We start from the raw sequence: 13267 nt of genomic DNA on the forward strand, positions 1-13267 counted from the left end.
AGGTTTAATTTATTATGGACTCCAATTTTAGACAAAAGCAACGTCTAAACAATGGATTTATTTCTTACAAAGAAGCAGCTTTTCACTTCTCAGGATATTAAGTGATGGACTGGAGTGCTGTGGATTATTGTGATGTTTTTATCAGCTGTTTGGACTCTCGTTCTGACGGCACCCATTCGGATTCATTGCTGGGCAAGTCATGCAATGCTGCATTTCTCCAAATCTGATGAAGAAGCTTTAACTCATCTACATCCTGGAGGACATTTCTAGCAAATCTGAATTTTTAGGTGAACTATTCCTTTACAAGTCATTGTCCAGATGACCATTACCTTCATAGTTGTGTAATTTACTTGTGTCACACACGCACTCATGCACGCACTCACTCACATCGAGAGTAATGTGATTAAGCTCAGTAATTGTTGACAGAGCAGCTCTTTCCTTCAGGTCAGCCAAGTGTCCTAAAACCACACTGACCTGTTTTATAAAGAAGGATCAGCTTCATCCCATCTACAAATATCTGACACAATCAGGGTCTTAATTTGAGTTCGACAGTCTGGCATGCTGATGTCTCTCATTAGTTACACTGTTCGTAATTATAGTTTCTAAACATATGATAACTGCATTAGCATACTTGAGATTTCTTTGCAGATTGTGCTGCATCTGCACGTGTGTTTACATGTTTTGAGGTGATGGTGAATGAATGAAGGCTTGTACCTTGACGTGCTCCTCGAGCTGGGCCTGATGCTGTCTCAGCAGACTCTGGTGCTGCTTCTGGAACTCAGAGATGAGCAGCTGTTTCTGGATCTGCTGCTGTCTCTGGATCAGAAGCAGCTCGCGCTGTAACTGCTTCTCCCAGTCGTCTGAATCACGCTCCCAGTCCAGCATACCGACCTCCGACACACTGCCCACCGCCGACAACGCCTCTGAATCTGAGACAGAGAGAGACAAGACTTCATAGAATACTTTCAGAGTAGATTGGTTTCAAAACATAGTACAATTTTACATTTTATGCATTTAGCAGACACTTTTATCCAAAGCGACTTACAGTGCATTCAGGCTATCAGTTTTTACCTATCATGCATTTCCAGGGAATTGATCTCTCTACCAATTGAGCTGCAGGAACACATAATAGCTTTTCCAGTTTCATTTTATACTCTCAGATAAAAATGGTACAAAAGATGGGGCAGTATCTTTTCAAAAGGTACACTTTTGTACCTTTTAGGAACTAATATGGACTGTTTAGGTACAAAGGTGTTGCTTCTAAAAAGGTACCACCCCAGTGACAGCTTTTGTACCTTTTTTTCTGAGAATGTAGTTTGATTAATTTTATATTGGCCACTTAAAGAGTTGCCTATAAATGTAGCTATAAGTACTTTTGACTGTAGATTAATTCTAGTTAGAAACTGTAGCTTCCCGGGCTGCTTCACTGTTTAAATGAGCTTCTCAAATATTTTCATCTAAAACAAGCTTCTGGTAAACATTGTTGGCAGTTTAACTTAACTAATCTACTGCTGTTGACCTGAAGGATACTTACACAAACTTGCATTGCATTATGAGTTGTTTTCCGACACATTTAAGTGTGCAGTGAGCTTGTAAGTGTTCATTCACAACAAATGCTGTATAAATACCCCGGGTTTAATGCTCATTGCAAACTGATTGTGTCAGAAATGAAGTATCGCCATGTTAGCTGCATCAGAAGATTCATTTAAATAAACCCAGGGGTAGTTAGGGGATTTTTATGGGGTCTATTTCAAATGCCTCTAGTATAAACACGGAGGTATTTCAACAACCTTATTTGCAACAACCCAAACCTTATTTGAGCTCAATCTAAAGTAAGACAGCATGTGACTGTCACATTTGAGCTGCACTTCGTGTATTTTTACACATGTGAACGAAACAGCGAGAAAAGAAAAGGTGTTTGACGTGCATGTGTGTAGTATATGTGTGAATGATCTGGCCTCGTTCTCTAAAAAAGCTGCGCTGTTAAAACTCACTCGTAAACATGCCCTTAATCTGCCGCCCGAAACAAACGAATAAAACTCTCAGTGCGTTCATCATCAGCCCCACAAACACACGCAGGAGGATCAACAAACAACTATGAGATATGTTTTAATATGTCATCTCTTTTAGTATCACCATATCAGTCAGTATCAGATTCTCAGCTGTTTCTTGGATGTTTCTTGTGAAGAAAAGAAATCTCACAATTTGAGATTGTGACATAACATTACGAGAAGAAAGTCAAAATTATGAAAACTGACGACTGGCAAAAAATGATGTTAAAAAGTCATTTAAGTCTACATTATAACAATAATCTGACTTTGTATCTCATAATGTTTTATTTATTATTGTAATTAAGACAGTAGGCTATGTCATAATTTAGATTTTTGCATCATAATATGACTTAGTATATCATTTACATTTTACATATATACATTTTTACTTTGTATCTCTTTATAATTTTTAAAATAATAGATATTTGATGTCACATTTATCACTTAGTATGACCCCTTAGTAGTCATAATTTCGATTTAGTATCTCAAAATCAACACAGTTTGTCGTAATTTTGACTTTTTATCTCATAATTATGACCTAATGTGATCATTTTAAATTTTTATCGCATAATGAAGACTCTGTATGTCATAATTGTGACTTTTTCATAATTGTGGTTTTTATCTCACAATTAAGACTTGGTATGCCATAATTGTGACTTTTTTATCTCATAATTATGACTTGTTTCATCATTTCAATTTTGTTTATCTCAACATTATAACTTAATCTTGCAAATATGACCTATGGGATAAAAAGTGATAAATATGAGAGTGAAAACTAACTTTCAAAACTTTTTGTATCTAATGCTATCTCATAATAATGATTTACCGAATCATGCTTTTTCTTCTGAAGTGAAGGGAATTGTGTTTCCGCACAGAAGATGATCTCAATGCTGTGCTCTGATTTGACAAGCCGGAAATCAACCATCAGAAATCTCAATACGAACTTTTTACTCTTACAGTATAATCAATAATTCTCTCGTTTGAGACTATTTTTATTTGTCCTTGAGAATCTTAGGCTAAACATCTGAGACGAAGTTGATTCTTAAATAAAACATGACCAAGCTCTCCATGAAGAAGATCCTCGCTGAGATGAAACCTTCCTCTGGTCGCACACAGTTCGTTATTCTTTGATGGGGTTATGAGGGTGACTATGTAAGAGGCGACAGTTGCAGTTGACTCACGTCCACATTCGGGTGTAGAAATAAAAAGGGCGTTGTGAAACCATCTCTCACTCCATCGGGCCCCCATCCCAGAATACACAGGCCACCAAAACAGAACCACAACACTGGCCAAAGGTGTCGATCTCGACTCCAAAAATACTGCAGCATGTGCTCTGAACGCAATAATAGAGCCGAGACGCAACCCTCTGACTTTCAAAACACGTTTTTTTCTCCTGCTGTTATTCAGAAACAGAGAAAAGAGTGTGCATTATAAACAAAGCCTTCCGGTATGTAGTGACGTGAGGAGTTAACTCAAGACAGAATGATAACCGGGGCTAATCTTAGCATCCTAATGCCTTAAATCCCAAATACAGCGGCTAATAATAGTCGAGCTTGAAGTCAAGAGGCCAGAGCGTCCAGCATATGCAGCCGCGGGGCAGTAACGGGACACAGAGGGGTAAATAACTGCCCTCTCACGCCATTCCTAAAGAGGGACGCCTGAGCACAACACAACACAACACACTTGTCAAAAGAGGTTTCTTAGAAACGACAAATGAAGTATGAAGTAAACACGCATCCACCTGCTAAACGCTGATTAGATCTGACAATACTCTACCATTCAGAAGTTTAGTGCTCACAATGAATGCGTTCATTCATTAAAAGTGACAGCCAAGACGTTTACAATATTACAGAAGAGTTCTATTTCAAATAAATGCTGTTCTTTGGAACTTTCGGTTCGTCAAAGAATTCTGAAATGTATCACAGGTTCCACAAAAACCTGAAGCAGGAATAATCAGAAATGTTTCTTGAGCAGTAAATCATCATATTTTCATGATTTCTGAAGATCATGGGACACTGAAGACTGGAGGAATGATGCTGAAAAAATATATTCACACAGATAAAAAGCTATTTTAAATTGCAGTATTATTTCACAGTTTTGCTGTTTTTAGTGTATTTCTGATCAAATAAATGCAGCCCTGGTGAGCAGAAGAGACTTCTTTCAAAGAAAGGTAAAACTCGTACTGACCTCAAACAGTAGTTTATGGTGCTTCATTCATTGGCTGTGTCCCAATTTTCATACTATCCATGTTAAATAGTGTGCAATATTAACATTTTTGCCTCCAGAAAAAATAACAAGGAATGCAAGTTAAAAAGTAGGCTAATTGATTGTGATAAAGAGGTCTTTTTTAATTAACTAGCATTCACTTTCGCATCAGCAGCCATACATTCAGTGCATAGCAGAGATGCTAAATGGACCACACACACACACACACACACACACACACACTTGGAGGAACACCTGAGAGAAACAACTCCTCAACAGATGCTAAAAACAGAGTAAAGATCATATCGCTGCACTGTTAACATGATGAGTGACGAGCTGCGACTCAATAATCAATAGCTATTTCTGGAGGCACACTACCGTATTTCTCTTACTGCAGGGCAAGAAGGATTTTGTCTTGTTCTCCTTTACAAGCATCTAAAATCAAGAAGTACATTTATTTGAAAAGGAAAATGGCATCAAGTCTTTTTTTCTCAAACAAACAAGAATCATGTGTCAGTGAGAGTTTATTTTCTTGTTTTAAGTATATAACATGGCACAATGCATGAGGTACTGTGTGTCCCACAATGCAATGCACTCAGCTTGACCTTCCATTTCCAGTGTGATGAATGAACCAGAAGTAACACCAGTCTATTAATACCTCCTGCTTGACTCATTTTTAACAAGTTAAGATGGTTTTGCATTTTAAAAAAAAAACAAAAAAACATTAGAAATACAAAATAACTGCCACTCTTTTAATACAATTCACAAACTATGTTTATCACTACTATATGTGTTTTTTAATAGTTAGTATGCAGTATATACTTCCAAGTGTTCAGTAAGTTAGCTAACACGCCGAAACATTGCAGAAGAGAGTTTGCTGCCATTCATTTGATGTGAATCACTTGCTTTTGAAAACCATTCACTGAATGTGATCTGAAAGAAACCCTGAAGATATCAGTGGTGTCTGGTTCTAGATCTGTCCTGGTTAAGAGCTGTTGAATCATCCACACACACTCTGATGTGAAATTCCCCATAACTCACAGAGATCTCCATACGAACCCAAACTCTTCTCATCGCTTCTCTCAAGAGCAAACCGTCTGAGCTGCTCTCTACACTCCTGTTATAGCTCTATTCTCTCACCACATGACAACTACTTGTCCTTTTTTAATTTCTCAGAGCAGATGAAACATATAAGAAAAGGCTGATTTGTAAATGATGCAAATAAAATTCATTTAAAAATTATAAATATTAATGTAACCTGACTTTATATATTGCAGTAGATCAAAGTTTTTAAATGGCAAAAAAACTAAATTGTCATTCTCATTACTTGTAATTCATTTAAAATTACATTTGAGTCATTTAAAAATAAATTACATAAAATTGTTATAATTTAACACATTTTGTATTTTACATTATCTGATTGTTTTATTGTGTCAAATTAAAATCAAAATGTCTTTTTACACTGCATGTGATTGCTTTTCTTAGAAAAATAAGAACATTTTTGTTTTTCATTACTGCAATGTGAAATATTTAAATTATAGAAATGTAAATTATTATTTAAATTACAAATACAAAAATTTGTAATGAATCCAATTTATTTTGCTTTGAATTTCGGCTTCAATAATACAATAAAATACCATACAAAACATAAAATTACATACATTTTTATGATTTAAACATTTGTTTTAAGTTCCTAAAACTCCTCAGGAGAACTAAAATTATTTAAAAAATGTTTATAAAACAAGACTAAAAATAAAGTATGTATATGCCGATGGGGTAAGAACATTTAACCTCATTCAAAGGGAAAATAAATATGATCTTTCTCACCCCATTGCCATTTTTAAAGTATAAACTCAGAAACTAACCTTTACATTTGATCTTACTTTACTTCTCAACTAAATGTCTCTTGATTTAAGAATGCTTAGATACTTGTACCGGAAAACAACACAAACAGACTTGACTTTTGCAGTGTAGACAGTGGTGAGAGTAAAAGCAGTGAACATCAACAACTCATGTGTTAAACACTGCAGCATTGTGTCAGAGGTTCCTCTCGACGGTAGCTGTACCTGAAGCCATGGCCGTGCTGTGAGAGTCCAGGCGTCTCCTGCTCCACTCAGCACTGATGCTGGAGTCAGATTCATAAATGGTCTGCAGCATTGCTCGAGCGTCCTCCTCTCTGGTCCGGTCCGCTCCTGTACACAGTCCTTGAGGTTTCTCTGTCTGTGTCTCTAGCAGGTAGATGAGTTCCTGCCTCTCGACCTCTGCACAGGAAACTGAAGCAGCTTTGTTTCACGCTTTCTCTCTTTGTTACTCTTCCTAACCGCGCTGTCTCTCTCTCTCTCTCTCTCTGTGAGGTGCCAAGAATAGCAGCAGGACCAGCCCAGGACAGAAATAGGCCGGGCCAGACCAGGGGAGTAGAGCAGCGGCCAGACGCTCTAAATAGCAACACAAAAACACAGCTGTCTGCCTTCATCTCCTCCCTGCGCTCTCTCTTTCTCCTTTCATTTATCTCTGCATGGGTGCATCGCACGAACAAACCACCAGCTCCAGTTTCACCACAAAACCAGAGGAGAGACATACCAATCTAGGTCTTAGATGAAGAAAATGAAGCCTGCATGGCTGTGTGGTATTATTTTTTATATTTATGAGAATTAAGCACATTTAACATCAAATTCTCAAGACTGATGCAAAAAAAAATGGCTTTTGTTGCTTAATTTCTGTTGCACAAAACAATACTCATTTACTTTAAAAAAAAAAAAAAAGCTTATTAAATGATTATTGCACATTTCATGAAAAGTAGATGGATTAAGTCAGAAATAAAAATATTAATGTAATATTACTTTTTGTAATGTATAATTAACAGTTTAGAAATTAATAATTTAATAATTTACTTTGTCAAAAATTACATAAATTCAGTTAAATGTTCAAAGATTTTTTTTTTTTACATTGCAGCAAATTCTTATGCTTATTATTGTAGTTTATTTTAAACTTAAATTAAAATTAAACATTACAAACTGTTTATGTCATTAATGCTGGAAATATTTTCAGAAAAATATTTTTAACATTATTTTACAATTACATTAAAATAAATTGAATTAACAAATTATGAATGCAACTTAAATGCTAATAGCATTTTTATTTAATTCAACATTTTTTTTGTAATCATCATATTATTGTAAAATTTAAAATTGTATTAGTACAAAAATTCAAATTATATTCATATTTATATTGTAACTTAACTTTACTGTAATACTTTCATATATTTATATTAAATTCAATGCTTTATTATTGAAGCAATATATCATATTTTTTTCACAGAGTTATATAAAATACTTATATAATACTTCAATTCAAAGTATAATTTTAATATATTTCACTCCGAGCAGTAAAATTACACAAATGCTTTTTTTTATATGAATTTTGATCTTTTTTTCTCAAATATCTTAAATTCTTTCCTTTGATCTTTAGGTGAAGCGCAGTCCAGACGTGTTCTTGTCAGGTTTCTCTGTGTTGTTGTGGTCAGTCTTTCTGTCACTGTGTGTTTTTCTTCTGTTTGATCTGCTCTCTGATGCTCTGTCTCGTCTCATCTTCACCTGTTTCTCTCAGCGGTTTAATCTCAGTAAATGCATTAGCAGCACAGACCCGTTTCAAAGGCAGATTGACACAAGCTGTTGACGTTAAGCAGAGCACTTCCTGTTTCCCGAAGCATCCTCAGTAAACAAACAAACAACTCTTTGATTTTCCATCTGCAACAGGACACTCAGATTCAAACCTGATGTAACTGATGTATATCCCCTTATAACATAAAATTGTGGTGGAATATATATTATGAAAGGACTAGTGCTGTCAAAAGATTAATCACGATTAATATATATATATATATATATATATATATATATATTCTCTCTGGATGACCCTTTGAATCTCTATCTCGGTTTCTCTTTCTTCACAATACTCCAAATCTGATTTCATGGATTCTTTAAACAACATCATGAAAACACGGTTAAGCCGCACTGTGGGGAAAACACCTGACAGTCAGCCAGCTCAGAAGAAAAATAGGACGTAAACCTCCGGTTAATGACGTGGAAAACCCTCAGGCCTGCTTAATGAATTAGGAAACAGAGGAAAGCTTTTTGTAATCCAGAAAAAGCACAATTCCCAGGAGCGAAACATTCCTAATGTGTGACAGAGATGAAGTTCCTCTGTGGCCGCAAATGTCATCGCAGCTGTGTTCCCAAGCAGTTTAAGTGCAGTTTTCTAAAACATGCATCACCCAGCACCTTAGCAACCAATCAGCACACCCTAGCAACCGTGAAATTTGTACATGCAAACATTGCTTTCTTGTGAAAATAAATGCATTTATTGACTTTCTGGTTAATAAGTGCATGCTCTTGATTATACATCATTGTTACTTATACCGAGTGCTTAACTCTTGAACACACACACACACACACACATGCACGCACACACACGCACACACACACACACACACACACACACACACACACACACACACACACACACACAGACCTATAGCTTTCCTGATCTTCCTCTCCAGACAAAACAATGGCAGTGTTATAAAATAGGTCATCTGCACAGGTCGCTGACAGAGAAACAGACACTCCCGAGGTAAAAGGGGACAGATAAAAATAACCACGCCTGCAAAACAGCCTGTTCTATCTATAAAGACCAGAGTGTGTGTGGAACAGAATACAAGTGTACTGAAAACTGTTATGCACAGTATGCACTAATCATTTTCAATGTTTCATGTGCTACTCTGGCATCATCTACTCTATTTGGGTAGATAGAATACGTGGAGCTATGCATTATGTAATGATAAACATTTCAAACAGCAATTGTCAAATGATGTCATTCTGTTTAATCCAAGGAGTGGTAACAATTATCTCGAAACTAACAAAAAAAAATCCTATTTTGCCTTTTTGATTATTACATTTTGGCAGTCTAACCAATTCAGACTCACTGGATTGAGACCATCTACATATCAGACCTCATGACACGCAAACAAGACACACATAACACAAAAATACACACATGCTCGTGAACACAGCGCCTTCTTGAGGCTAAAATACTCAAGTGCATATGGATTCAATGAAGTGCAGGTGGAGATATGATGCAAACCAGATGTGTGTGCTTGAGCTACTGTTCAGAATGGAAATTAATACTTTTGTTCATCAAGAATACATTAAATTGTTCAAAAGTGACAGCAAAGATGTTTATTATGCTACAAAAGTTTCTAGTTCAAAGAAATGCTGTTCTTTTCAACTTTCCATTCATCTGTGCATCTTGGAAAATAAAATGTATCAAAGTTTGAACAAAAATATTGTTCAGCACACCTGTTTTCAACATTGATGATAACCAGAAGTGTTTCTTGAGCAGCAAATCAGCATATTAGAAATGATTTCTGAAGATCATGTGACACTGAAGACTAGAGTTATGATGCTGAAAATACAGCTTTGATCACAGAAATAAATTACATTTTACAAAATATTCACACAGAAAACAGTTCAATTAAATTGTAATATTTAACAATAAGTTAAAATATTACTGACAATTTGATCATTTAATTTATAGTCTATATTTTACTGATAACTTAAACTATGTTAAAATAAATGTTACTGGAATAATTTGAGGAATGTTTCATTTGCATAGAACGTGTTGTCTTTCTTAATGCTGTAATGCACCCTCGCATAAAGTGAAAAATTTATACTTGAGCAATCGATATCAAATAATTCAGCACCTTAGGGACAGCGCCTTTGTAAGGTTGAACGCACACTCTTAGAAAAAAAGGTTAATTGGGGTTCTATATAGAACCATAGGGTTCTTTTTTGACCACAGCTGCTGTGCTTCCCCCGAACTGATTCACATGACTCGCGATCCCCAAACTGACTCGAATGATTCGCGAACCCGCTTTGAACTCCCTAACTGACTCAAATGATTCGCGATCCCGCTCCGAACTCCCGAACTGATTCACATGACTCGCGATCCCCAAACTGACTCGAATGATTCCCGAACCCGCTTTGAATTCCCGAACTGATTCAAATGACTCGCGATCCCCAAACGGACTCGAATGATTCGCGAACCCGCTTTGAATTCCCGAACTGATTCAAATGATTTGCGATCCCCAAACGGACTCCGAACTCTTTGACCACAGCTGCTGTGCTTCCCCCGAACTGACTCAAATGATTCGCGATCCCGCTACGAATTCCCGAACTGATTCAAATGATTCGCGATCCCCGCTATGAACTCCCAAACTTTTTTTTTTCAGTTCCATCACACAAAGACTGAACAGAAAAACATTGCACATCTCAAAGCATGCAAAACATAACTGCAGCAACAACAAAAATTACAATTGAATACAAATAAAGACAAATAAAAATAAGAAGACAAAAAAAGATACAAATTAAATAAATAAAAAATAAAAACTTCATTACTTTGCTAAGATAATTAACAGATTAATAATATACATATGTTTATCAGAAAAAGATGGGTTTTGATAACAAAGTAAAATATCGTGAGGTTCTAAATTAAGGGCTTTGTTTATTTTTATTTTTTTTTGTTATGTCTATTTTAAAGTCAACCCAAAAAGAAATAGACCAAGGGCAATAGAAGAATAAATGTTCAATATGCTCAACAGATGCATTACAAAAGGTACACTTATCACAAACACTATGAATATATATGCTAACAACTGCATTTACAGGATAACATCTGTGAATAATTTTGTCAAGTACTTCTTTTACTTTATTAGAAATTACATATTTATATGGCAGCATCCAAATGTTGCGCCAAGATATACATTGAGGTTTAAGCCATTTTGATTTACATGGAGGACTGGATCCAACATTAAAGGAGTTTCTTATAAAACTATTATTAAAACGCTTGTCAAAAATAGAGAGACCGTTTACAAAAAGTTGGAGATTTTGTTGGCTTGTATTATTGATATTTACATCAGAGGATTTGGTTAAAATTAGTATGCCACTATAGGAATAGCCTTAATTACTTTGTTAAAACCTTTTCACTTACAAAAAGCCATATCTTGTAATAAAATTAGGATAAGTGTAAAATTGCCCATTATTGTCAATAAGCTGGTTTACAATTAATATGTTATGCCAAACCCAATTCTCCATATATAATGACTTGTTACTATGAGTGATATTACCATTGATGAACTCCCGAACTGACTCCAATGATTCGCCATCCCGCTACGAACTCCTGAACTGATTCAAATGATTCGCGTTTCCCAAACTGACTCAAATGATTCGCGAACCCGCTTTGAACTCCCGAACTGACTCAAATGATTCGCGAACCCGCTACGAACTCCTGAACTGAATCAAATGATTCGCGATCCCCAAAATAACTCAAATGATTCGCGAACCCGCTTTGAACTCCCAAACTGACTCATATGATTCGCGAACCCGCTTTGAACTCCCGAACTGACTCAAAAGATTCGCGATCCCGCTACGAACTCCCGAACTGATTCAAATGATTCGCGATCCCCAAACTGACTCAAATGATTCGCGAACCTGCTTTGAACTCCCGAACTGACTCAAATAATTCGCGAAACGGCTTTGAACTCCCGAACTGACTCAAATGATTCGCGATCCCCAAAACTGACTCCAATGATTCGTGAACCCGCGTTTGAACTCCCGAACTGACTCAAATAATTTGCGAACCGGCTTGAACTCCCGAGCTGATTCAAATCATTTGCCAATCCTCAAACTGACTCAAATGATTCGCGAACCCGCTACAGAGTTCTCAAATGAGCTCCGAACTCCTGTACCTGCATCCAGCGGTGAGCTTCATCAGGAAGCCAGCCAGTGATGAAGTGTGTACAGCATCATGTCCTTTAACAGCAAAACAAACACAAAACACACTGACTGTTATAATCACTTAGAGATGTTAATTCAACTACAGAGTCCCAAACAGCTGATAAAAACATCCCAATAATCCACAAGCAATCAATGACTCCAGTCCAGCAGTTAACATATTATACACTTCCTCCAGTGAAAAACTCCATCTCCTGTTGTCTCTCACTTCAAAATCCACCCACATATTTGTTTAGAGATATTTTGGACTGTTTTGGCTTGTAAACTGTGCTTCATCTGTGCAGATATTTCTCTTGATACAGACAACTTTTTCAATGTCTTAATGCCTTCACAAGTCATTACCTGATGGACTGGAGTGGTGTGGATTATCGTGATGTTTTTATCAGCTGTTTGGACTCTCATTCTAACGGCACCCATTCACTGCAGAGGATCCATTGCTGAGCAAGTGATGCAATGCTACATTTCTCCAAATCTGATCAAGAAATAAACTCATCTGGACTGTCTGAGAGTGCGCTTCAGCAAATTTACATTTTTGGATGAACTTCTTTAAGACAATACACTACAGGCAAAAACATATTTTGGACTGTTTGGCATTTTATAATATGTTGTTTCAGGCTAGTGGAAAGACTTCCAAAATATTCATTTAAATGTTAATTTATTACACTAGCTATTTGCAGCTGTACTTTAATGATTTTATTTATTTAATGTTATTTACTAATGCTATTTAATGTTTAAATATCCATTTCATACAGTAACATACACCACATGTCTAAAGTTTTTTACATAGGGATTTGTTCATTTATCATCACCAGATTTCTGTTTTGGAAATGTATGCAAGTTTGTGCATCTTTAATTAGATAATGCAGTATTTTCATATTTGTACCTGCTGAAATTTCAGGGAAAAAAAATGCAATTATTACTGATATTTTAAATATTTTTTACCCTTTATATTTTACAAAAAAAAAACAAAAAAAAACTATAATAGTTTGTTTAATGGCAGTTCAATAATAGCGCCAGACAGAAGCACATTCACACCCTTATTTATAGCAGATCTGTTGATCCTTGTTGCCATGCAGTTCAGAAATACATATAACATTCATCATATGAATGTTATATGCACAGCAATGCAGTAAAATCAACTGAGATGCACTGGAGAAACATCCT

At 36.0% G+C, this 13267-nt stretch overlaps 1 pseudogene; it reads right to left on the reverse strand.

The window, feature by feature from the left end:
- LOC113119920 (histone deacetylase 9-B-like) overlaps window positions 1-8881 on the reverse strand; it is a 34280-nt pseudogene extending 25399 nt beyond the window's left edge.
- Window positions 8882-13267: the final 4386 nt, after the last annotated feature.

The sequence above is a fragment of the Carassius auratus genome, chromosome 19 (assembly GCF_003368295.1).
Source record: "Carassius auratus strain Wakin chromosome 19, ASM336829v1, whole genome shotgun sequence".
Lineage (NCBI taxonomy): Eukaryota > Metazoa > Chordata > Actinopteri > Cypriniformes > Cyprinidae > Carassius > Carassius auratus.